At 40.7% G+C, this 22,880-nt stretch overlaps 1 pseudogene; it reads right to left on the reverse strand.

Moving 5' to 3' along the window:
• Window positions 1–11,400: 11,400 nt before the first annotated feature.
• Window positions 11,401–22,880, reverse strand: part of LOC123458664 — a 36,488-nt pseudogene continuing 25,008 nt past the window's right edge.

The raw sequence follows: 22,880 nt of genomic DNA on the forward strand, positions 1-22,880 counted from the left end.
TAGGGGTGTCATAGCCAGCTCCCCCTAGGTAGAGCTCTGTTCACTCTCCTGCTGCTGTTTCTACCTGCTGTGGCAAAGGAGATGCCCATCCGCTCATGCCATGCTTTCCCCTGCCACCATGAAGCTTTCCCATTAAGACTGTAAACAACCAGAATAAAAATCTTTCCTTCCATCAACTGCTTTTGGTCAGGTGCTGTGTCCCAGCAATGAGAAAGTAACTACAACAAGACTCCACTCACTCTCTCCTCCTCAATCCCTTGTGGCTCAATTCAAAATAGAAGCAGGAGACTTCAGAGTGGAGAATAGCACTGGGGCTCATGCACCTTTGACAGTGTGCACCAGAAGCTGGAATTATGAAGGGATGAGCTACCAGGCTTCATATTTTGCCCCCAATCATTTGCTGGTCATGTAACTCAAAGCAAATTCCCTATCTCCTCAAGTTTCACCTTCTCTATAGTCAGTGGATATGATAAAATACCACATGCTTCACATGACCCTTCAGGTCCTGCATGCCTTCTTGCTGGCTCTTCTGTCTGGAGACCTCTCCCCAGATACTTACGGCATTCACTCCCTCCCTTCATTTCCATGGCTCTGAGCATGTACTAGATGTACTAGAGGCTCTCACTGGTATCCTAGCTTCTTTGGCTTCATAGAACTCACAAATACTCCACATTTTATATGTCATTTGGATTACTTGTTAACCTGTCTCACTAATTCATAATGGGAACTATCTTGTGAAGAACTTAAGTTCATTACTGTGTAGAACAGGGTCTGGTGAGTAGAATGTGGCTAAAATATACTTCTTGATTGGAAGATCTGGAAAGTTAAATGAATCAATGTATATGAAATGTCCAGAGGATATTTGCCATTCTGTTAGCTATCATCACTCTAGTACATTTGTGTTTCCGTGCTGAATCCCAGGAGGAGACTTTGCTCATTTCTTATCCTGGCAGTCCTCTTACTTTGGGAAGAAATGCCTTGATCATCAGGTACATGCTGTGGACATTAAGATTCATTGAGAAGTCCTAGTCTTTTTCTTCATAGTCTAGAATGGTTCCATGGTGGACAAAAATGAAGGAGTAATTAAACAGAGGGGAAAATACACTGTTAAAGGGCTGTAAATTGGGCTGTGTGGTAAAGCACTTGCTTAGCATGTTTGAGGCTCAAGGACTCAATCTTTAGCACCAGATGAACAAACAACACAACAGCAGCAGCAGCAGCAACAACAACCACAACAACACACACACACACACATGCATACTTGTGATTAGAAACTTCTGTATTCTAGATAATGATCATTTTTACTGTCCTTTACTGACTTTGACCACCCATCCCTTCCCTTTATCACAACATTAAACAATTCACAGTAGTACATACTATGAATAACACCAACAACGTAAGCCTGAACATTTGTTAAGTGAAAATACCATTCTTTAAGAGAAGAAGGCAAGGATCAGGGGTTGCTGAACATGAAAAACTTTTGTCACATCCATCTGGAAACACCAGCAGAGGTGATGAGAAAGGAGAGCATTGGAGCAGTTTGTCTAGCCATCATACAGTGAAAAGCAGTAAGGAGGACTGCACTTGGTGGGTGTTGAATGAAACTGGTCAAAATAACCTTCACATTCCTCTGCTCAGCTGCTGGCCTGATAAAGTGCAGGAAGCCTTGAGCGCTCACATTTCCTCCTGTCTTTGGAACTTTTCACTTGAGCCAGCTAAGTTTTTTTTGTTTGTTTTTAATTTATTCTTTGTTGTTTTACCCATGTACTCTTTTTTTCTAAGCCTCTACAGTTTGGTCTAAGCTATATAAGTTCAAGTGCTTGTAGGCAGCTGGCATTGGAGGATTCATGAGAAGACAGTTTTTTCAAATTCACAAATTAGAAATATTCCTGGGTTGGTACAAGGCCTGGTAAATTGAGGGATTACACGTTTGCCTTCCAATTACAGGGTGAAGAAAAGGCCTCCTTGTTCTCCTGTCTCCAGTAGGCTTCTAAGTCTTGAGGGCTGGGCCAGGAGCCTGCGCTTTCTATACCAGGGGCCATGGGAGAGGACTGGTCATAAGGTCCCCTCCCCAGAGGCCATTCTCCATACCAAGACAGCCCTGATTTCCCAGATGCACAGAGCTCCTTCTCCACATCTCCACCTTGCTGAAGGCCATCACAATGGCACAACTGTCAGGGCTCTTCCACACCACCTGCTTTGCTCCCTCCCTCCTTGGCACTATGGAAGAAAGTTCTCCCAGGCTTACCTAACTCCTTCCTCATTTCCTCTAACAAGATGCATGTCTGGGGAAGTCCATCTTGGAGGTTAATTTTTGAAGAACCAGCCCAGCAAACAAGCTTCTGGCTGTGCTCCAGGTATGTTCACAAGTGTTAGGTGATAGAAACTTTTTTATCCCCCATGCCTCACCTGCTCTGATACAATGTCTTTTCTTTTTCTTCTTGCACAAAACTTACTTCCCAGCATGGTCTTTGGTGATGCTAGGCACAAGGCCCTGTGATAAGACATGCCAACATTTCCTTAGGGGTCTCTCTGCCCCCGGAAGCACCAGAGGCAGCCGCTCCCTGTCTGCTCAATTTGTAGGCCTCCCTCCAGCTGGTCTCCAGGTTGTTCTGGGACTAGATTTTGGTACTGGAACCCTAATAGATAAGTTGCATTCTTACTAAAATGGATTTCTTTTGGAAAAAGAGAGCAAATTCCGCTAGAAATCATAAGATGAGCGAATTCTTAACAAATCCAATGTGAAAGTCGATCACTTTGGCTTTCTATTGGGAACAACATCATTAACTTTTCATTAGCAGGGGCTCAGAGCATTTTCAGGAATTCCTTCTATCTTCATAAACCAGAAAAAAAAAAGTTTACTTAGGATCAATAACGTGAAAGATGTCCTTTTTGGCTATTTTGAAAAGATCTGGCAAATTCTGACCTTTTAAAATCTTTATCCTTCTAACATTCATCTTGAAATAGGCATGTACAAAATAAATAACATCTAAAAGTTAAATGTGCCATTTCCCCTAAAGTTTTGTTTTAAAGCTTTTAGAAAATCTTACTTTAGAATAGTGTAGTGAGTTGATGCAGTCCTCTGCTCCAGAAGCTGAGAACTTTGTGCAGAGCCAAATCACATGCTCAGGAATGCATGCTGGGTTATGTAGTTCCAATTCTTTGTGGAGCACTAGCCAGTGCAGTTACTGTTTAAAACGAGTTGCAACAAATATAGATATGACTACATGCTTCCATCTAGTGGAAGATACGTGGAACTATTAACTCTAAGCAGGTGAATCTTGGAAAGTCACGTTACAGATTTTTATTAATTTATCTATTTATGAGAAAGGGGGGACGTGCACCATGACCTCCAGCCACAACAAACAAACTCTACATGTATGCACCACCTTGTGCATCTGGCTTAAGTGGATCCTGGGTGATCCAACCTGAGTCCTTTGGCCTTGCAGGCAAGCACCTTAACCGCTGAGCCTTCTCTCCAGGCCACGTTGCAGATTATTTAAGTTGAATGAGTCCTTTTTTTTTTTTTTTAAGCTTTTAAATCTCTAGGTTTTGTTAAATCTCTATCTAGTTCTTGTTAGTATGCACTTATCTGGAGCAGTGAAAAAAAAGTGGGACTGAGATGACCCAGTGGTTAAAGTGTTGGACTGACTAGCAAAAGGGCCTGAGTTTTGAGTCACAGCAGTCACATAAGCTGGGCATGGTGACGTAGGCTGTAAACCCCACCCAGGGGAGAAAGAGACAGGAGGATCCCAGAGGTTGGATGCTAGTTAGTTACTTCTGCAGAAGAGTGTGCTGTCAGAAAGGGTTTAGGCAAGCAACCACACCCCAGGCAGTTCCTAGAGTCCCTGAGCCTCACTTTAATTTATTGGTCAAAGGTTGGCCTCACACGTTTACCCGATTGTGTAAAATATGAAATGGCAAGTGTTGCTGGGGGAAATCTAACAGGAAGGCACTTTGGGGGGAAAGTATTGTTGATCATTTTTGGTTTCAGAGACTGCAGACTTTCTGGGTTTTAAAAAAGGTTTTATTTTTTTATGAGAGAGAGAGCGAGCGAGCACGAGCGAGCACTGGAGAGCTGGCTTAGCAGTTAAGGTGCTTGCCTGTGAAGCCTAAGAACGCCAGACGCAAAAGTGACATAAGTGTGCAATGTCACACATGCACACAAGGGGGCGCACAGGTATGGAGTTTGTTCACTGTGGCTGAAAGGCCCTGGCATGCCATGCTTTATTTCTGTGGCTCTTCCTCTCAAAAATAAAAGAGAAAGGAAGAGGCAGATAGAAAGACAATGTGTGCACCAGGGCTTTCAGCCATTGCAAGTAAACTCCAGAGGCAAGGGCCACCTTGTACATCTGATTTAGGTGGGTTCTGGGGGATGGGGCCTGGGTCCTTGGGCTTTGCAGGCATGCGCCTTAACTGGTAAACCATCTCTCCAGCCCGACTGACTCTCTGGGTATTAAGTTTTTCTTACTTCTTAGGCCCCCAAGGACTTATGACTCAGTAGGAACTTCCAGAAACCTGCTCTTCCTCACAGTCAAGATGTCCTTAACCCTTTGATAGAAAAGACAGCATGTCTATTTCTCACATTCGTCACAAGCTAAATCTGTGAGCTCCAGGTTCAGGGGGAGAACCTGACCCAAAATAATAAGGTGGGAAGTGATTGAGGAAGACACTTGATATCAACCTCTGGCCTCTGCACCCACATACAACACACGTGCACATTCACATACACATGTATCCACATACATGAGTGTACACACACACACACATAGAAAGAACTCAGCTCACTGAAGATTTCTGGTCATTCTTAGAGCTTTATCCTAGATTGTCGTGAGGGAGGAGAAGGAACCTTCCCTGAGGTTCAGGTACAGTTTGGGTTGTGAAGCTGCCATGCATACTGTAGTGTATCCTAATACTAAGGCACATGTAGTGGCAGGCAGCTGGGTCACTCTGGGGCGAGGGAGTGAAGCACACCAAGCTCCAATGGAACTGTGAAGTTCAGAAAGGAAGAACCTCTTGGTTAACAACAAAAAGACAAGTTTGGCTGAAGAACACAATAGATACAGAAAGGATGAGGCTACTGATGCTTTATCAAATTGTTGTGAGGAAGCTGAGTAATTACGTAGGTTATCTGTAAATGTCCTACATAAATTTCTCAATTCACCTCACTTTCCCATTGCTTTTTCCTTTTGAAGGCAAGAAAACAAAGCTATCAAATTCCGAGTCTTTTTTGTTGCTATGCTGCCCAGATCTAGCTATTGAAATGTAGGCTGAATTTTCTGAGGGCTTCTTTCTTAAAGAGAAATGTGATGCTTGTCTACGGGCTCTTGTCCCTCCCCTTCTTTTCTCTCTGATGAGGTTATGAGACTTGATATGAGCACAGCCACTGTGGTGCTGCTCCCAGGATCTGATGCACAACACAAGGACAGAGCAGAGCAGGAAAAAGCAGCCTGGTCCCATGAAGACAGTTCAGGGTGACTTTCTCCTTAGTGGGTTGTGTCAACTTCTGATCGCTGCTTCTGTTTTATTTGTTGTCGTTATTGTTACAAGGCTCTGGGTTCTGAGTGTGGTGAGATTACAGGTGCCTGTAATCCTAGCATTTAGGTAGAGGCAGGAAGGTCAGAAATTCAAGGTTATCTTTAGCTACATATTGAATTTGAGGCCAATCTGGGCTACAAGAGACTAGATCTGGTGAAGGAATGCTAATTAAAGACAAATTCTCTAGGGCAAAGGACAAGAGTTTTCCTTACTAGCTGAGTGAGCAAGTCATTTCAGCCCTCAATCCCTGTAGTTTCTGCATGTGTCCTGTGAGGTCTTCCCTGACATCATTCTTCCCTGCTTTACTGATGCTTCCTGTGATCTGCAGTCACATCCAACTGCATGCTTAAACATACCTGCCTTTGACTTTGGAGGCCTTTGGAAGAGAAACACATTTTAATAAACGTGTAACCAGAGTTGTTAGACTCAAGGGTTTGGGCCCTTAAAAATATTTATTTGCAGGCTGGAGAGATGGCTTAGCAATTAAGCGGTTGCCTGTGAAGCCTAAGGATCCTGGTTCAAGACTTGATTCTCCAGTACCCATGTTAGTCAGATGCACAAGGGGGTGCATGGGTCTGGAGTTCGTTTCCAGAGGCGGGAGGCCCTGGCGTGCCCATTCTCTCTCTATCTGCCTCTTTGTCACTCTCAAATAAATAAATAAAAATAAACAAAAAATTAAAAAAATATTTGCAAGCAGATAGAACACACACACACAGAGAGAGAGAGAGAGAGAGAGAGAGAGAGAGAGAGAGAGAGAGAGAGAGAGGGGGGGGGGAGAGGGAGGGAGGGAGGGAAGGAGGGAGGGAGGGAGGGAGAGAAATGGGTACACCGGTGCCTCTAGCCACTGCAGGTGAACTCCAGATGGATGCATTTGACACTATGCATCTGGCTTTAGGTAAATACTGGGGAATCGAACCTGGGCCATTAGGCTTTCCAGGAAAGTGGTTTATCCTTAATGGGCAAATTCAAGAGACGAAGTAAGAGTGAAAGCAGATTTATTCAATATGGCTTTTCCTTCCCCCAGCAAGAATTTGGCAGAAGTTGCCAACCATACACTTTCACTGTATTACCTTGAGGATGTATCAACTCTCCAACAATTTATCATCAATTTAGTTTGCAGGAATCTTGATTTCTTTTCTCTGCCACAAGATATTATACTGGGCCATTTATTACATTGATGATATAATGTTGAATGGACCCAATATACAAGAAGTAGCATACTCTATACTTTTTTGGTGATATCATGGCAAAAAGGGTAGGAAGTGAATCCAACTAAAATTCATGTTTTCTACCTCAGTGCAATTGCTAGGGGTCTAGTGGTATGAGGTACATGGAGATATTTCTTTTCTTTTCTTTTCTTTTTTTTTGGTTTTTCAAGGTAGGGTCTCACTCTGGCTCAGGCTGACCTGGAATTCACCATGTAGTCTCAGGGTGGCCTCGAACTCTCAGCGATCCTACTCCCTCTGCCTCCAGAGTGCTGGGATTAAAGGCATGCGCCACCACACCCGGCATGGAGATATTTCTTCTGGTTGAAGGTTAAGTGGTTACACATGGCCCCTAGGACAGTTTTGTTTTTTTTTTAAAAGAACAATACCCCTTTGGATTTTGGAAACAAGCAGTTTTTACTTAGACCTGTTACTCCAGCCCATTCACGAGTGATTAGAAAAGTTGCTAGTGTTGGTTATGGTCCAGAACAAAAGGTGGCTCAGCAGTAGTTCCAGTCTGCTGTGTACGTTTCTCTGCCACATGGGTCATATTACTCAGCAGATCCAGTAGTACTTGAAGTGTTTGTAGCAGAGCAGGCATCTGTGTGGAGCCTTTGACAGGCTCCTGTAGGCAAGACCTTTAGAATTTTTGGATAAGATCATGCCATCATTTGCAGCAAAATAGCTCTTGACCTTTACCTAGACTGAATACTTGACTATGAGCCACCAAGTTACCAAGTGACCTGAGCTGCCTGTGATGAACTGGGTGAGATGTGTATGTGTACCACAAATTAGGTGTAGCATAAACCATGAAGTTTGGTATACAAGCAGTAGTCCCTTATCAAATGGAAATTCTATCTACATGATTGGGCCTGATCAGATTCTGAAGACACCAGTACACTTATATGAAGAAATGGCCTCAATAGGCATGATTTGAACCCTGCTGCATCATTTTCTACATCCTTGTCTGTATGTATAGCTCATGAGAAACACCCTGTTGTCACCTGACAAAGGCAAGGCAGCAGCCTGTGTACAGACAGCTATGCATGATTTGTAGGAACCACTCCAAAGTGGACCAGTACAAGATTATAGCACTATTCCTAGACAGTGGTGCAAACTTCTCTGTGGGTGGAACTTAGGTCAGGGCATCTGTGTGAACATTGGGAGTAGGAATAATACTATTGAAAGACCCAGACACTAAATTAATGCCATGAAGGGATTCAGTAAGGTGCTGCCCTGGCTGGGCCTAACTTTCAGGTTTTCCATTTAGGCAGAAGGCAACCACCCTGACATATGGTTAGGGAAGGTACCCACCCAAAGGCCAGAGTCACCCCCAGCCTTGACATGACCAGGACATGCCTGAGACCTGTCCTCTCTGCTTTCTGCCCCAGCCAATCACAATGAAGACTACCTCATCTGCCTGGGGTTCCCCTAGCTCCTACCTCTGTCCTGCCCCCAACCTTGCCTGCCAAAATCCCAAGCCAATCAGAATACTGCTTAAATCAACCAATCATGTACCCAGCCTCTTCTTCTATGTTCAAATCCCTACCCTCCCACTACTTGGGCTCTTGCACAGATCCACTTGATGAAGTCAAGGGACTGAGCATAAGCCTGAATTAAAGCTCCTTGCCCTTGCATGTGTTTGGTTCTCCTTGGTGGTCACTGGGGGTTCCTAGGGGGTGCCTAGAACTGGGCATAACACTATCATATACTTTTTCATAAGCTGTGGACAATGGTTTGGTTGGATGGTCAAGGAAATGGACAGAACATAATTAGAAAAATGGTTACAAAGAATGTAGGGGATGAGATACATGGATAGATCTAAGAACTAGACAGACTTGGCTCTGGACATTGTACATAACATGAAACCCTTAACCCTTCCACACTGACAGGATGCTAAGAGAATCCTTTGCTGAATTATTTTCTTTCTTGAGGTAGGGTCTCACATTAGCACAGGCTGGCCAGGAATTCTCTGAGAGTGAGGAGCGCTGGGGCTCACTGAGGTGGGGGAGAGTGAGGAGCACCGTGACTCACTGAGGTGGAGGAGAGTGAGGAGCACTGTGATTCTCTAGATGGAGGAGACTGAGGAGTGCTGTGGTTATAGAAACAAAGAACCTATAGCAACATAGACCTAAAGCCTTAGGGAGACAAGTGAACTTCTCTAACTGGGAAATACCAGTATAAGCCTATAGTAGTTGTATGATCCAAAATGGTTTAAAAGCCCCCATAATGTCTAATTGTCCTGATGAACTTAACAGCTTTCCAAGAAGTTGGTACTATAGATGTATGTCACTGTGCTAGGATTAATGGTTGCAGTTCATAAATCTCAGGGAGAAAAACCAAAAACAAAACAAGACAAAACAAAACAAAAACCCAGAGAAAGTTCATGAAGGACCTGGGTAACACTGTCCAAAGGATAAGAATAATTTTTCAGAAAATAATCCCAAATAAATGGGTATTTTTGAATTATCTAAGAAAGAAATCAAAATAATCACCTTGTATAAAAATAGCAGTCTGTAAGAAAACATATTAACGGCTGGAGAGATGGCTTAGCGGTTAAGCGCTTGCCTGTGAAGCCTAAGGACCCCGGTTCGAGGCTGGATTCCCCAGGACCCACGTTAGCCACATATACAAGGGGGCAGCATGCATCTGGAGTTCGTTTGCAGTGGCTGGAGGCCCTGGCGCGCCCATTCTCTCTCTCTCTCTCTCTTGCTGTCTGTTGCTCTCGAGTAAATAAAAATAAATGAAAAAAATGAAAAATGAAAGAAAATATATTAAATATATATTCAGGGACCAATACACAAAGTGAGATCAACCTAGAAAGGCTATATTAAGAGCATCAAACAAATTTTTCAACTAAGTAAAGGAATTGAAATGTTCAATGGGTTGAGTAGAGTTGCTCAAGTAGGAAAATTAGTAAATTTGAAAGCATTAATTTGAAACTACTGAATCTGACAAGCAAAGAGCAAGTAAGAGTTTGTGAATGTGCAAACAGAGCAAGGGAGTAAGTAACACACAGTCTCAGGGTTCAGGATATACGCATTATGGGAAACTCCAACAGAAGGAAGAGAAGAGTGCAGGCTGCACTGGGAGCAGCAGCCTCAAGTTCCCTAAATCTGAGGAAGGAAATGGGCATCTTAATTCAAGAATTTTGCAACATTCTACTGGCCTGGATACTTGACATTTAATTATATTTTTAATGGCCTTAAAGGGGTTCTACTATGCAGGTGAACTCCAGGTTACTTTTGTTCAGTGGAGGAACATCAGGTCTACAATAGTTAACATGTTGTGTTGGTCAAGGTAGAAAGGGAAGCCAGTCTACCAAGCGGCAGGACTCAGGAGAAGAGGCAAACAGGCTTCATTGTCCATAAGGCCTAGCAAAAGCAATGTGTAAGGGGAATTGTGATGGTTTGATTCAGGTGTCCCCCATAAACTTAAGTGTTCTGAATGCTAGGTTCCCAGCTGATGGAGATTTGGGAATTAATGCCTCCTGGAGGGAGTGTATTGTTGGGGGCGGGCTTAAGGGCTTTATAGTCAGTTTCCCCATGCCAGTGTTTGGCACACCCTCCTGTTGCTGTGTTCCATCTTATGTTGGCCAGGGGGTGATGTCCACCCTCTGCTCATGCCATCGTTTTCCCCTGCCATCGTGAAGCTTCCCCTCGAGCCTGCAAGCCAAAATAAACCTCTTTTTCCCAGAAGCTACTCTTGGTTGGGTGATTTCTACCAGCAATGCGAACCGGACTGCAACAGGAATCATGTCAACTCTGATCTATAACCTTCTGCAACTTGTTCTTTTTAATGCATTTTCAAGGCATTATAACATATAAGTAATGTTAGCTAATTCCTAAAACCAAAGTTTTTTTGAGGTAGGGTCTTACTCTAGCCCAGGCTGACCTGAAATTCATTATGTAGTCTCAGGGTGGCCTCGAATGCATCATGGTGATCCTCTTATCTCTGCCTCCTGAGTACTGAGATTAAAGGCAAACACCACCACACTGGGAGTTTTTGAAGTAAGGTCTCCCTCTAGCTTACACTGACGTGGAATTCACTAAACTAGAGTTACCCAGTCAGATTTTATTTAATTTCTGTTGTTTTGAGGTAGTCTTGTCTAGTACAGTCTGACCTGGAACTCACTATGTAGTCTCGGGGTAGCATTGAGCTCAAGGTATTAAAGAAAGCTCATCATTTTGTTAATGCAAGGTTTTTATTAACTTATATACAGTGTTTTACAACTGTCATATAAGTCATATGAATTGCATGCATGTTGCATAAATTTTGCTGGGTGTAGTGGCACACACCTTTAATCCCGGTACTTGAGAGGCAGAGGTAGGAGGATCGCTGTGAGTTCAAGGCCAGTTGGAGAGTACAGAGTGAATTCCAGGTCAGCCTGGGCTAGAGAAAGACTTTAGCTTGAAAAACCAAAACCATAACAAACAAAAATATATACCTTTTGAGTCTATACAGAAAGACTGGAAATGGTTTTTTAATAAGTTTGTTCTTTACAATATATAAAAATAAATAGTCCAATGTTTCAAAATGTTAAACATGAGCAGAGTACTGTTATACTGTCATTTTAAGTTATTGAAAAACGAATTTCTCGTTCCTTCATTGTCTCAGTTTAAAGACAAAGTAAAAATTAAACTGAAATTAAGTCGGACTATAACATTAATGGGTAGATACATAAATAAAGTTACTGCAAACATTCCAGGTTAGTGTGGGAAGTCTACTGCATTTTGCAGTCATCTGTTTCTTTTCTTGAGGAGGGTGGCCACAGATCTGGCATAGCATCCAGACTGTTTGTTTCTATTGTTCGTTCCGCTGAGAAAGAAAAGAAAAGTCAAAATTAATCCTACTACTTAAACCTAGAACAGCAGGAAGCAGAAAGGGTGTTAAAACAGAATATTTAAGGAATGAAAAACAGCAATGTGGTTCATGTGTTTGGTAACAAGGAAGATCTGTCACCCTGTTATAGAACTTATTTCCCACTCACGCAGAAGATGAACTGCTAGGAAATGGTATTACATATCAAAGAAGTGATAAAATTTTATTTAGAATTAATTAACTGGATATTTAAAGTGAATCAAATATGAACTAGTTGTCTTTAAAAAAAAATCTAGTTAAAAAAAGGAATACTAATCAAATGAAGTAGTCTTCCCTTGTCCATAGTTAGCCATAGTTATCCATAGTCTGCCTGGTTTCACATACCTGTGGTCAACCTCATTCCAAAACTATGAAATGGAAAACTGAAAAAAAAGCATGTCAGACATCTTTCAGTTGTATTCTGGGCATGGTGGTGCATGTCTATAATCCTAGCACTTGGGAGGCTGAGGCAGGCAGCCAGGAATATGGCTGTGAGTTAGAAGTGTGCTGCCTGGACACATAGTGGAAAAAAAAAAAAAATCAAATGTGAGCTATTCTGAGCAGTAATGAAATCTCATGCTGTCCCTCTCATCCTGGATACCAGTCATGTGTCCATTCCACAGTATCCACTGTGTGTGCCCATCCATCAGCAGCCATCAGATGGACTGTCACTGATGGTGGTGCCTGTTGTCAAAGGAACCCTTAACTGTGATAATCCCCTAAAGCATAAGAGTAATAAGGCCTGAGGTGTGTGGAAATGCCAAAGAAGCTGTAAACCACCCATTATACCTCACAAGGGCCCCATCTGAAATTAAGAACAATTGGGGAAATGAGAAAGAGTGCTGCTTCTTTGGTGAACCTGGTACCAGCCCAAGGGTGAAGGAGGTAGACACAAAGAATACTCAACTCCTACCAAATCAGATATCCAGAGACACAAAGGCTCCCAAGACCTCATCACTGAAGCAGACCTAAAATGAACTCAACATGGCTCAGGGAGATTTGTGGAACAGGAGGTGGAAAGAATGTTAGAGCCACACGTTGGGCCATTATGCACAGAGACAATGCCTCTTACCCATAATTGATGGCTACCACCCACAATGTATGAGCCATATTCCCTGCAGAGAGAGGAGGACAGGGAGGAGGCTAACAATGGTACCAACATGACTGTATACACTGTGTCCATAACTAATTAAAAAGAAAAAATTTTTGAGCATTCAGATGCAGAAGGGGGTGCATCCACCTGGAATTCACATGCAGTGGCTAGAGGCCCTGGTGCACCTATTCTCTCTCCCTCCCTCTGTCTCGAATAAATAAATAAAAATAAAATACAATAAATTTAAACATTAAAATGATACTTCAGGAGGAAATTTACACTGTTCCAATGGTCGCTGAGACACTGACAAATTCACTTTTTAATGGTTCGGTGTAAAAACATTTTTGTTTCATGCAAAAAACTGTTAGAAACCACCCATTAATTATTAATTATCAAATTACCTTCAGGCTTTGCATTTATGTGTCTAAGAAGCATACATGAATCATTTTGAAATAGATACTCAGGAAGTTCAAGCTAGAGTAGGTATCAGGCAACATCTTTTACATGGCTTTCTCTATTTTCTTTTTTTAAAACTAGATAATACATACAATTCTATATTTTGTTTGGCATTTAGTACCACTTTTTTTTTATTTTGGTTTTTCAAGGAAGGTCTCGCTCTAACCCAGGCTGACCTGGAATCCACTATGCAGTCTCAGTGTGGCCTTGAGCTCCCAGCCGCCATCCTACCTCTGCCTCCCAAGTGCTGGGATTAAAGCCGTGTGCCACCACGACTAACTTGTTTGGCATTTAGAATTCTCATTGTGCTTTCACATTTCTTTTGGTGTGATCCGAACAAGTGTGTGTGTGACTGATATGGTTCTGACCTCCACTTATGGTGTGCCATAGTCTTTGAGGGCAGAATTGGCAGCCTGGAGACTTGTTCTGAGCTTAGCTCAGTGGTGCATCAATACTAGTTAGTGCAGTCAACATTTTCTCAAAGGAAACAAAAAACAACAACCACATCAAAGGCAGTATGAGTGCATCTGCAGAAATGTGATCATTCAACCTTAAAACTGTGTTGAAGATAAATTTCAGTTTTTTTAAGAAATTACCAATGTTTTCAGTTTTTAAGAGCAAGCAGGCTAACATTAACCTCTACCCTGCAGCAGTTGTTATTTATTACTTACTGGTATACATTTACAAAAAGAGTCTGTGTGTGGAAAAGTTACATGAAAAGTATTGGAAAATACCTGCAGTTTTCTACTTACTTGAAGTATCTTGGGCCTGTTGATTTCTTCTGAGATTTTCTCTTAGTGCCCTTATCATTACTTTTTGATATTCAGTAGTAGCTTTTGTAGAATTAATTCTAATGAAAACAATAATTAAAATGTAAAATCCCAGTATATAATGTTATATGGAAGAGTAAGTAGAGCTACTGTTATGGATTTTCTAATAATAACAATAAACCATACTGACACAGTCTCCACAAGTACTAGTAGTAGTCAGCCTCCAAAGACAGCACACTGCTATCATGCCATTGATGATAAAAGCCAGCCACATGGAAACTAAGGCATGTAAAAGTCCTTAATGTTCACTTTGAAGTATACAAGACAACTTTTAAGTTTTTATTGATAGATGATTCAGGAAGACATATTCAGAGACACAGTGACCAGAGCTGGGCTCATTATTATTTTCCTTTTCAGACTGGCTGTCGAAACCAGGGAGGCCTTGAGCTTACTAGGCAAGTACTCTACTATTAGCTTCACCCCAGTTCAAAATTGTACATATAAGGTGACAACTGAATGAGTTTAAAGTCTGTGGGCATTTGAGTTTTCAAACAGCAATAACAATTATTTTCATAAGTTGCTTTTTAAAGAGTAAGTTAATGCTAAGATATTCATGTAGTTCAGAAAGAAATGTTTTATGACTAAAGCCATGTTCAACAGAGGCAAAAAACATACTCTTTTTCATGTTCTCTGCCATTTTTCATCTTTTCTAGTTCTGCTTTCACCAGTTTTGTTTTCAGGTATTCAATGTCTTCTTTATACAGTTTAGTTCTTACAGCAACTTCGTCCTAATTGTTATAGGAAAAAGAAAGGAAAAATAATGATTAGTTTTAATTTCTCCAGTTTGATTTTTAAAAATTTATTTGAGAGAGGAGAGAGAGAGAGAGAGAGAGAGGGAGGGAGAGAAAATGGATACAACAGGGCCTCCAGCCACTGCAAATGAACTCCAGATGCAAGTGCCACCTGGTGCATATGGCTTACATGGGGCCTGGGGAATTGAACCTCGAACTGGAGTCCTTAGGTTTCACAGGCAAGCTCATCACCACTAAGCCATCTCTCCAGCCCCTAATTTCTCCAGTTTTGAAGAGAGTTTGGCTACCTTTGCTAAGAATATTCAGTAATTTTCAACGCATGAAACATAATGTTAGTCATTAACTTTAACTGAACATCTAAGTATCTGATATAAAGTATATCTGAAGGTAATAAGGCAATATTTGATTTTTATTTATTTTCTAGTTTTTTACTTTCAAGAAGACAGAGATAGAAACAGAGAGACAGAGGATGAGAGTGAATAAATATGGGCATGCCAGGGCCTCTTGTCACTGCAAATGAACTCCAGATCCATGTACCACTTTGTGCATCTGGCTTGGTATGGGTACTGGGGAATGCAATCCAGAAGATCGGGCTTTATAAGGAAGTACCCTTAACTGCTGAGCCATCTCTCTGGTCCCTATAACATGTACATTTTCCCCCAAGGAAAATAGCAATATAATTTACAAAATGAAACAGGATAAAAATTATGAGTGGACACAGGCAGATATGGAAAAGGAAAAATAGCAGTGGTGACACTTTACACAACAAAGCAGTGTGAACATCAGTGACATCACACCACAAAGCAGTATGAGCAGCCCTGACTTGCATGCCACAAAGGAGGGTGAGCAGCAGTGACTTCAGGCCACAAAGCAATGTGTGGTAGTTTGAATGTGAATGTAGGGCCCCATAGCATAAGAAGTATTTTAAAAACATTATTTCTTTGTGAATGAGAGAAAGGGAGGGAGGAAGGAAGAGAGGGAGGGAAGGAGGAAAGGAAGGAGGAGGAGAGAGAAGGGGTGCATCAAGGCCTCCAGCCACTGCAAACAAACTCCAGATGCATAAGCCACCTTGTGCATCTGGCTTTAAGTGAGTACTAGGGAATCAAACTTGGGTCCTTAGGTTTTGGAGACAAGCACCTTAACCACTTAGATAGCTCTCCAGCCCAGTAACTTTTAAGTAATTAATTTATCTGTAAGGAGAGAGAGGGAGACAGAGGGAGAGAACACACACAGAGAGAATAGGAGTGCCAGGATCTTCAGCTGTTGCAAACAAACTTCAGACACATACCACTTTGTGCATCTGGCTTTATGTGGGTACTGGGGAATTGAACCAAGGTTGTTAGGCTTTGTAGGCAAGTGCTTAAATTACTAAGCTATCTCTCTCCAGCCCAGTAAGTTATTTTTTAAAGAGTAAACTAACACATGCAATTCTAGCAACATGGAACTGACTATAAGACAGTGTGAGCAGCAGTGACTGCACATCACAAAACATTATTGGGAATCCTTTTTTATCAAAAGATGGTTAAGTCATAACAATATTATCTGCATGTGTTTTGGTTTGCTTTTTCGAGGTAAGGTCTCACGCTAGCTCAGGCTGACCTGAATTTCACAGTGTATTCTCTGGAAGGCCTCGAACTCACACTAATCCTCCTACCTCTGCCTCCTGAGTGCTGGGATTAAAGGCATGTGCCACCATGCCTGGCTCAAAACTTTTATTTTTGAAATGATTTTAGCTTACCTGAAGTAACTGAATGGTTTCTTTTGCTTTTTCAAGACATATGTTTGATTCATTAACTTTGTTTTCAAGTTTTGCTATTATGTCATTAGTCACTTTTAGTTCTCCCTGCAACTTTACAATCTTGTCTTCTTTACGTACAGCACTTTCTTTAGCTTCGTGTAGGGAAGTTTCTAGTTCCTGAATTTTCTGTTAGAAAAACATATATCCCTAATGTGTATCTTAAAGACAGTACATTTATTTGAGACAAACGGCATGTTGGCATTGTTAGTACATACCTCTGCAGTCATCTGTACGTATCCTGAGGCAACATGCTGAGTCTTCCTGCTTGGTGTAGTAGAACAAATCCGGACACTCGATTGAGAAGCTGTCAAAGATTGGTAGTCTTCAACTAGTTTTTTAGTTTTTTCTTTCATGATGTTTAGGTCACATTTCCAGTCTTTTGATCTGATAGCACTTCTTTCCTCAAACTCGGTGGATTCATTTATTATGGCCTGTGAACAGTGAAAGGTCACTGCAGCTCTAAATATTTAAAAAATCTAGAAACATGAGGAAAAATACTAGACTCCCAGAACGGAGTATACCTTGAAACTCATTTTTTAGAACATTTTGGAACAGTGCTTACAACAGTGATGGCTGGAGAGAATTCATATTGATCTGTAAGACAATCTCACTTTGTATGCAAAGAGATGGCAGACCTGTGCAGTTAGAGTCATCATCTCTGTCATGTCTGATAAGGAAATACTAGCTGTATCTGAGAGCAGAGCATTCCTAGTAGACAAGAGCTAGCTCTTTTTCCTGCCTCACTTCAAACGTCAGTGCTCACATAGATCTAACTCACTTGGAATTCATCTATAAATCTTGGCTTCTGTGCAGAGATCAACAATCAGTTTCTCTTTTACACTGATGGCTATGAACCTGCCACACTTTTTTACTTCCTAATTCCTAAGGACTGCACTTTTCACTCTCACCATGAATGTTTTACTAGTCTCATCCGTATCTGTGTGGTTTTATGGTCATTCTTCAGGTCTGGATCTAAGTTAGTTGTGCTCGGGTTGGCTTCTTGGACTATCTTTGGTCTTCTTCCTTCACACAATTCTTACTCCTGGTGGGCAGATCCACACAGCAGAAACTCCTATTTCCTGGTTGAATCACAAATGAGCCCTCAATATTATAAGAAAAGTACTGCATATCCAGAGGTTATAGCCTTTCTTCTCTGTGGACTATAGACTTATGTGTGGACAACAGCCATTTACTGTCTTACTATTTATGATTACTTAACATATTTGATGAACTATCCATGAGAAAACTGTTTTCTATAAGCATTTCAAACATAAAATATAAAAACAAACTTGGAAACTATAGTATCAATCTAGTTTTGCTGATTTCATAAATAACAAACACTTTGACAGTACATATTTTATTAACTATGCAAGAAAGGAAATATATCAGAAAGCAGAATGAATACACTCATCACTGTTAAAACTGATTAGAGCAATACTGGCTCTTATGAAGCAGTGTTATAAGACACAACATCTGGTAAAGAATGATAGACAAGCGAACATAAGACTCCCAATTGGTGGACAAATACGTAAAGGAAGATGAGAACACAGATTTTTTAAAAAATTTAATATTTATTTACTTGACAGAGGGAAAGGGGGAAGGGAGGGAGGGAAAGAGAGAGAGAGAGAGAATGGGTGCGCCAGGGCTTCAAGCCACTGCAAACGAACTCCAGATGCATGTGCCACCTTGTGCATCTGACTTACATGGGTCCTGGGGAACCAAACTGAGGTCCTTTGATTTTGCAGGCAAGCACCTTAACCACCAAGCCTTCTCTCCAGCCCAGGAACACAGGGATTTTTTATGGCATTAAAATGACCCTTCATGAGAATGGGATGATAGGTGATGTCATTACACATGAAACAGGATGTTCAGTACCGAGTGAGACTCTAATGTAAATTATGGCCTTTGGATGAGAATGAAGTTATTAGTCTAGGCTCACAGACTGCAATTTTGGTGCAGAATGTTGGTAATGAGAGAGAGCAAGTTTGTGGAGGATGGGTATGTGAGAATTCTGTAGTTTTGGCTCAATTTTGCTGTGAACCTAAAATCACTCTATTTCTCTCTGTTTTTAAACTAACACTAACCCCACGAAGTCCAGGATTAGCACATATGGTAGTGAGAATGCTGAGGTAAAAGGCATGAGTGGCCCTGCCAGAGATAGCCAGCAATGCTTATGGCTTTCCAAGTAGTTCCTGCTCAGAGCCTGCTGACACAGACTCAAGTCTCACCTCATCTGAGATGACTTGGGGGTAAAGCTCAGTTCTTCAGGAATGAGAAGGAAAAGGGAAAGTAAGAAGCCAGCAAATTCAGGATTCCATAAGTGGAAATTGAGTATCACACATAGTAGTTGTTACTATAATAAGTACAGACATAGTTAAGGAAGCAGAATACATTAGAAGCTGTTCAAAATCAAAACGTTTTATAAAGCCTATGTAAATAAATTAAGAACTGTACTCAAAATCAAGTCATCATAAGCCCTTTCAGATATGCAGTAGAAAAACAAAAACCGCCAACAGAAAGAATGAGGTAGAATAATGGAACATTGTACTTACAGTTATCTTATCATTATAGAAGTTATTCACTCGAAATAAGCTACTGTTTTCTTTCTGGATAGCAAGTTTAAGTTTTTCTGTATCAAAAGGAGCACTCAACCATTCTTCTAAGAACTGACACATTTCTTTTTGATCATTTAGTAGTTGTTGAAATTCAGTCCTTATACTTTGGAAGTCATATTCTGAGAAATCTTTGAGAATTTCCTGTGTGAGAATTAGTATCAAATTGCTTGAAGATTAGCAAAGTTGAGACTCAAATGTCATATGAGAAATAAAATTGCCATAAAAAGGAGAAAATACCTAGTGTACTCTAATTCTTCATATTGTAAAGCAAATTAGAATTATAATTCTAACTTAAACTTTATTCTAGTTATTTACATTACAAAATGTGACAATGTAGTCTAATGTGACAGAGGGACATCTATAAATTCTAATTTGTGCCTCAATATCCCAATTCATATACTGCTTCTAGAAGCTGCTATTTTGTGTCTCCAGCAGGCCTATTATGCATGTTAGGAATTGGCTGTCAGTTTTGTACAGCTGGGGAAAGGAGAAGAGTCTTTGTGGAGTGTGATAGTGATAAGACTTCTTTCAGTCGCAAGTGTAGGGATTTTCAGAGGCATTAGAAAACCTATTCCAGTGGCCTATGATTGCTGATGTTGTCAATTTCAGTGTCTATGAAAGGAGTCTAAGACATCACTTGGTAATCCTATGTCTGGTCAGGTGTCACTCAGTAAGCTATTTTTAATTAAAAAATATTTATGAGAGAGAAAGATTATGGGTACCAGGGCCTCTAGCCACTGCAAACAAACTCCAAATGCATGTACCAATTTTTGCATCTGGCTTATGTGGGTAATGGGGAATCAAGCTTTGGACCTTAGGCTTTACAGACAAGCACCTTAACCATTAAGCATTTTCTCCAGCCCTTATTTTTAATACGTATTTATTTTGTCGTTTTTGAGGAGGTCTTGCTCAAATTGAAATTGCTTTAGACATATGGAAAGGTACTTTTTGGTGTGATAAAGGCTTAAAATCATTAAACCCATTTGAAATAAAATATACCTCAATATGTAGGTCGATATTTGGGTTCAATTTGAGATCCTTTAATTCTCTGGGTGCTGGTGCATTGTAATCCATATCAAGACACTGAATTTTAGTTTGCAATTCATTTTGCTTCTCTACTTCTTCAACAAAAGCCAATTCAAATTTATTGATGGTATCATGCTGTTCTTCCTTTATCCTTGTAACATGGCTTAACACATACTTGAAGAGAAAGAATAAACAAGCTGTAAAGTGAAACTCTTACTGCATTTAGAGTATACTTTGTGCCCTTGAAATGGTAAGGAAGCAAGTGGGGAAGAAGGAAGCAGCTACTCTTCATCCTTAAATGTCTCCTCTTGCCATCTACTACTTCCACACATGACTTCCTATTGGATATACCTCCTAGATGTCTTAGCAGGATCTCCTATTCAGTATGTTTAAAGTGCTACATCGTCCTTTCTCCTTTTCATGTTGTCTTACTTTTTGTTAAATTGGCAGCCACCTAGATCAAGCATTTGAAATATTCAATGCAGTGTCCTGCCAACCTTGACTGGATAACCAAAACAGTGTCATATGCTTCTAGTTTTTGTTCCCAGCCCAGTCAGATGTAAGTACTGGATATCTGACTGTCAGGATTTGCAGAATGATTAACAGAATCTAAGGAATCAAGGTCAGGAAGATGCTTTCTCATTTCCTCAACCATTCCTTAACTTCTTATAATCTGACCAGACAACAACTTTCACTGCGTCTATGAACAGGAGCTGAGGTAATATCTCTACGCCATCGTCCTGCTCTCTGAGCATTTCTGCCCTAGGGAACTTCATCTCTGACATCCTCTCATTCATGTATCTGAGTGACAGTGCTTCTGCTTAGTTCTCTTTTGTCTCTTGGATTTATCTAACTTTGATCCCATGTTTTGTTCCTTTTTTGGGGGGTACTATCCTAGACATTTATAGTTTTTGCTGTTCTCTTCTTATGCTTTCTAGATGATCTTACTCATATTATCTATTACCTACACGGTGATGGTTTCCAAATTTTAGCCTTGACTCTTCTGACAAAGCCTAGGCACACACTAAGTGCTTTCTCGATTCTCTTCTTGAATGGAAACACAAGGGTGCTGCAACTTTAACTAGTTCAAATCAAACTCCTGATAACTCCTGTGCTCCCCTCCCCCCCAATTCCTATCTACAAACCTAGCTAAGAAGTCATGTTGGGACTCCATTCAAACTTCTCCCCCTTACTTCTACTACTGACTACACTTGCAGCTGCCAAGCATTACCTTTAATCCCTGTGTTCACTTCACCCCTAAAGAACTTTCCCTAGATGCACAGATAGTTACAAACCATACCCCATCTGGACCACTGTAACTCCCTCTTATCTCTTCTCATATTGGCCCCCCCCCCCCATTGGAATGGTAATCTCAGCATGTTCCTACCACTACTTAAAATGACTGTCCATAGGCTCTATGTCACTTACAAAATGAACTCAAAGCTTTACTGCTTGAGTCAGGTTTCTACTACAGCCTCATTCTCTGCAACTTCTTACACATGGGATGCGTACAGCCCTCCATCACTGCACTCATTACCTGTGATAGCCAGATTATGACATCTTCAAGAAGTGACGCATATCTGTCTCCTGAGCACCCTTACAAGCCCTTAGACAGAGCTCAGGTTTTGTTTAATGAATCCTATTTTCAAAACCAAATAATCTTTAATTTGGTGATATAAATAGTACATATATTACCTTCTAAAGAAGTACTTAAATACAATGAAATGGATAGCTAAAATTTCATGTGGATATTAAAACAGGTAGTACCTTAAGTTTCTTCATGACTCTGTAGGATTCTATGGAACACCTTTGGTTTACTGCAAGAAGTTTTTGAATCTGTTTGGTTTGTGAGTATGGAAGGTACAGGTTTCCTTTTATTCTAACTGAAAGCTCTTTTTGGGTTTCAATTTCCTTCTCCAAATCAAGAGAGAATCTATCCAAGCACTCATAATCAGTATCCATCTCTGAGTACTTCTTCAGAAGCTCCTAAAGGAAATCAGAATTCATCCAATTGAACACAAAGTAGTTCCAAAGTTAGAATTTAAACAAAACTCATACTTTAAAACTTTCTTTTGGAAAGAAATTAAGATCTTTGTATGTGAAAGAAATTAATATTAATTTCTGAGTGAGGCAAAGGAGAATTATTGATAAGTGGTGAAAAAGTCCCAGTGTTTCAGGACATACTTAGGCTTTCAGCTGGTATCCAAAGAAGAAAACGTAAGGGAAAAAGGAAAACAGAAAGAAGAAAATTATGCTGAATTAGAACTCAAAGAAGTGGGCAAACTCTGCTGTGAGGGTCTGTAAGCAATTGCCTCAATTGTGGATTACACAAATGACATAACATGGAAATTAAAACAAATATTGGCAAATACAACAAAATCAGAAAATATTATCATTTGGAGGCATTTTCTAAGTTTTTTAAATCATGCATGATTTGAACAAGCAGTGGTAAAGTATGAAGAAAAACGTGAATTCACTTTAGAATTCATCACATTCAGGTTGAATGTTGGCTTACTTTTATAAAACATAAGTGTTTGCAGGTAAAGCCAGGTTGGCGTAGCCAGTTCACACATTTTATGACTTGTCAGTACTGCTTTCTAAGCCTGTATCACTGGAGTTCAGACTCCGTTTGAATTGGGGAAGTCATTGAGTCACTTTTCAACAAACTATGATATCTAGGATTGTCAGAAAGTTTTCTAGTGGGTCA

Source organism: Jaculus jaculus, chromosome 2, assembly GCF_020740685.1.
Source record: "Jaculus jaculus isolate mJacJac1 chromosome 2, mJacJac1.mat.Y.cur, whole genome shotgun sequence".
Lineage (NCBI taxonomy): Eukaryota > Metazoa > Chordata > Mammalia > Rodentia > Dipodidae > Jaculus > Jaculus jaculus.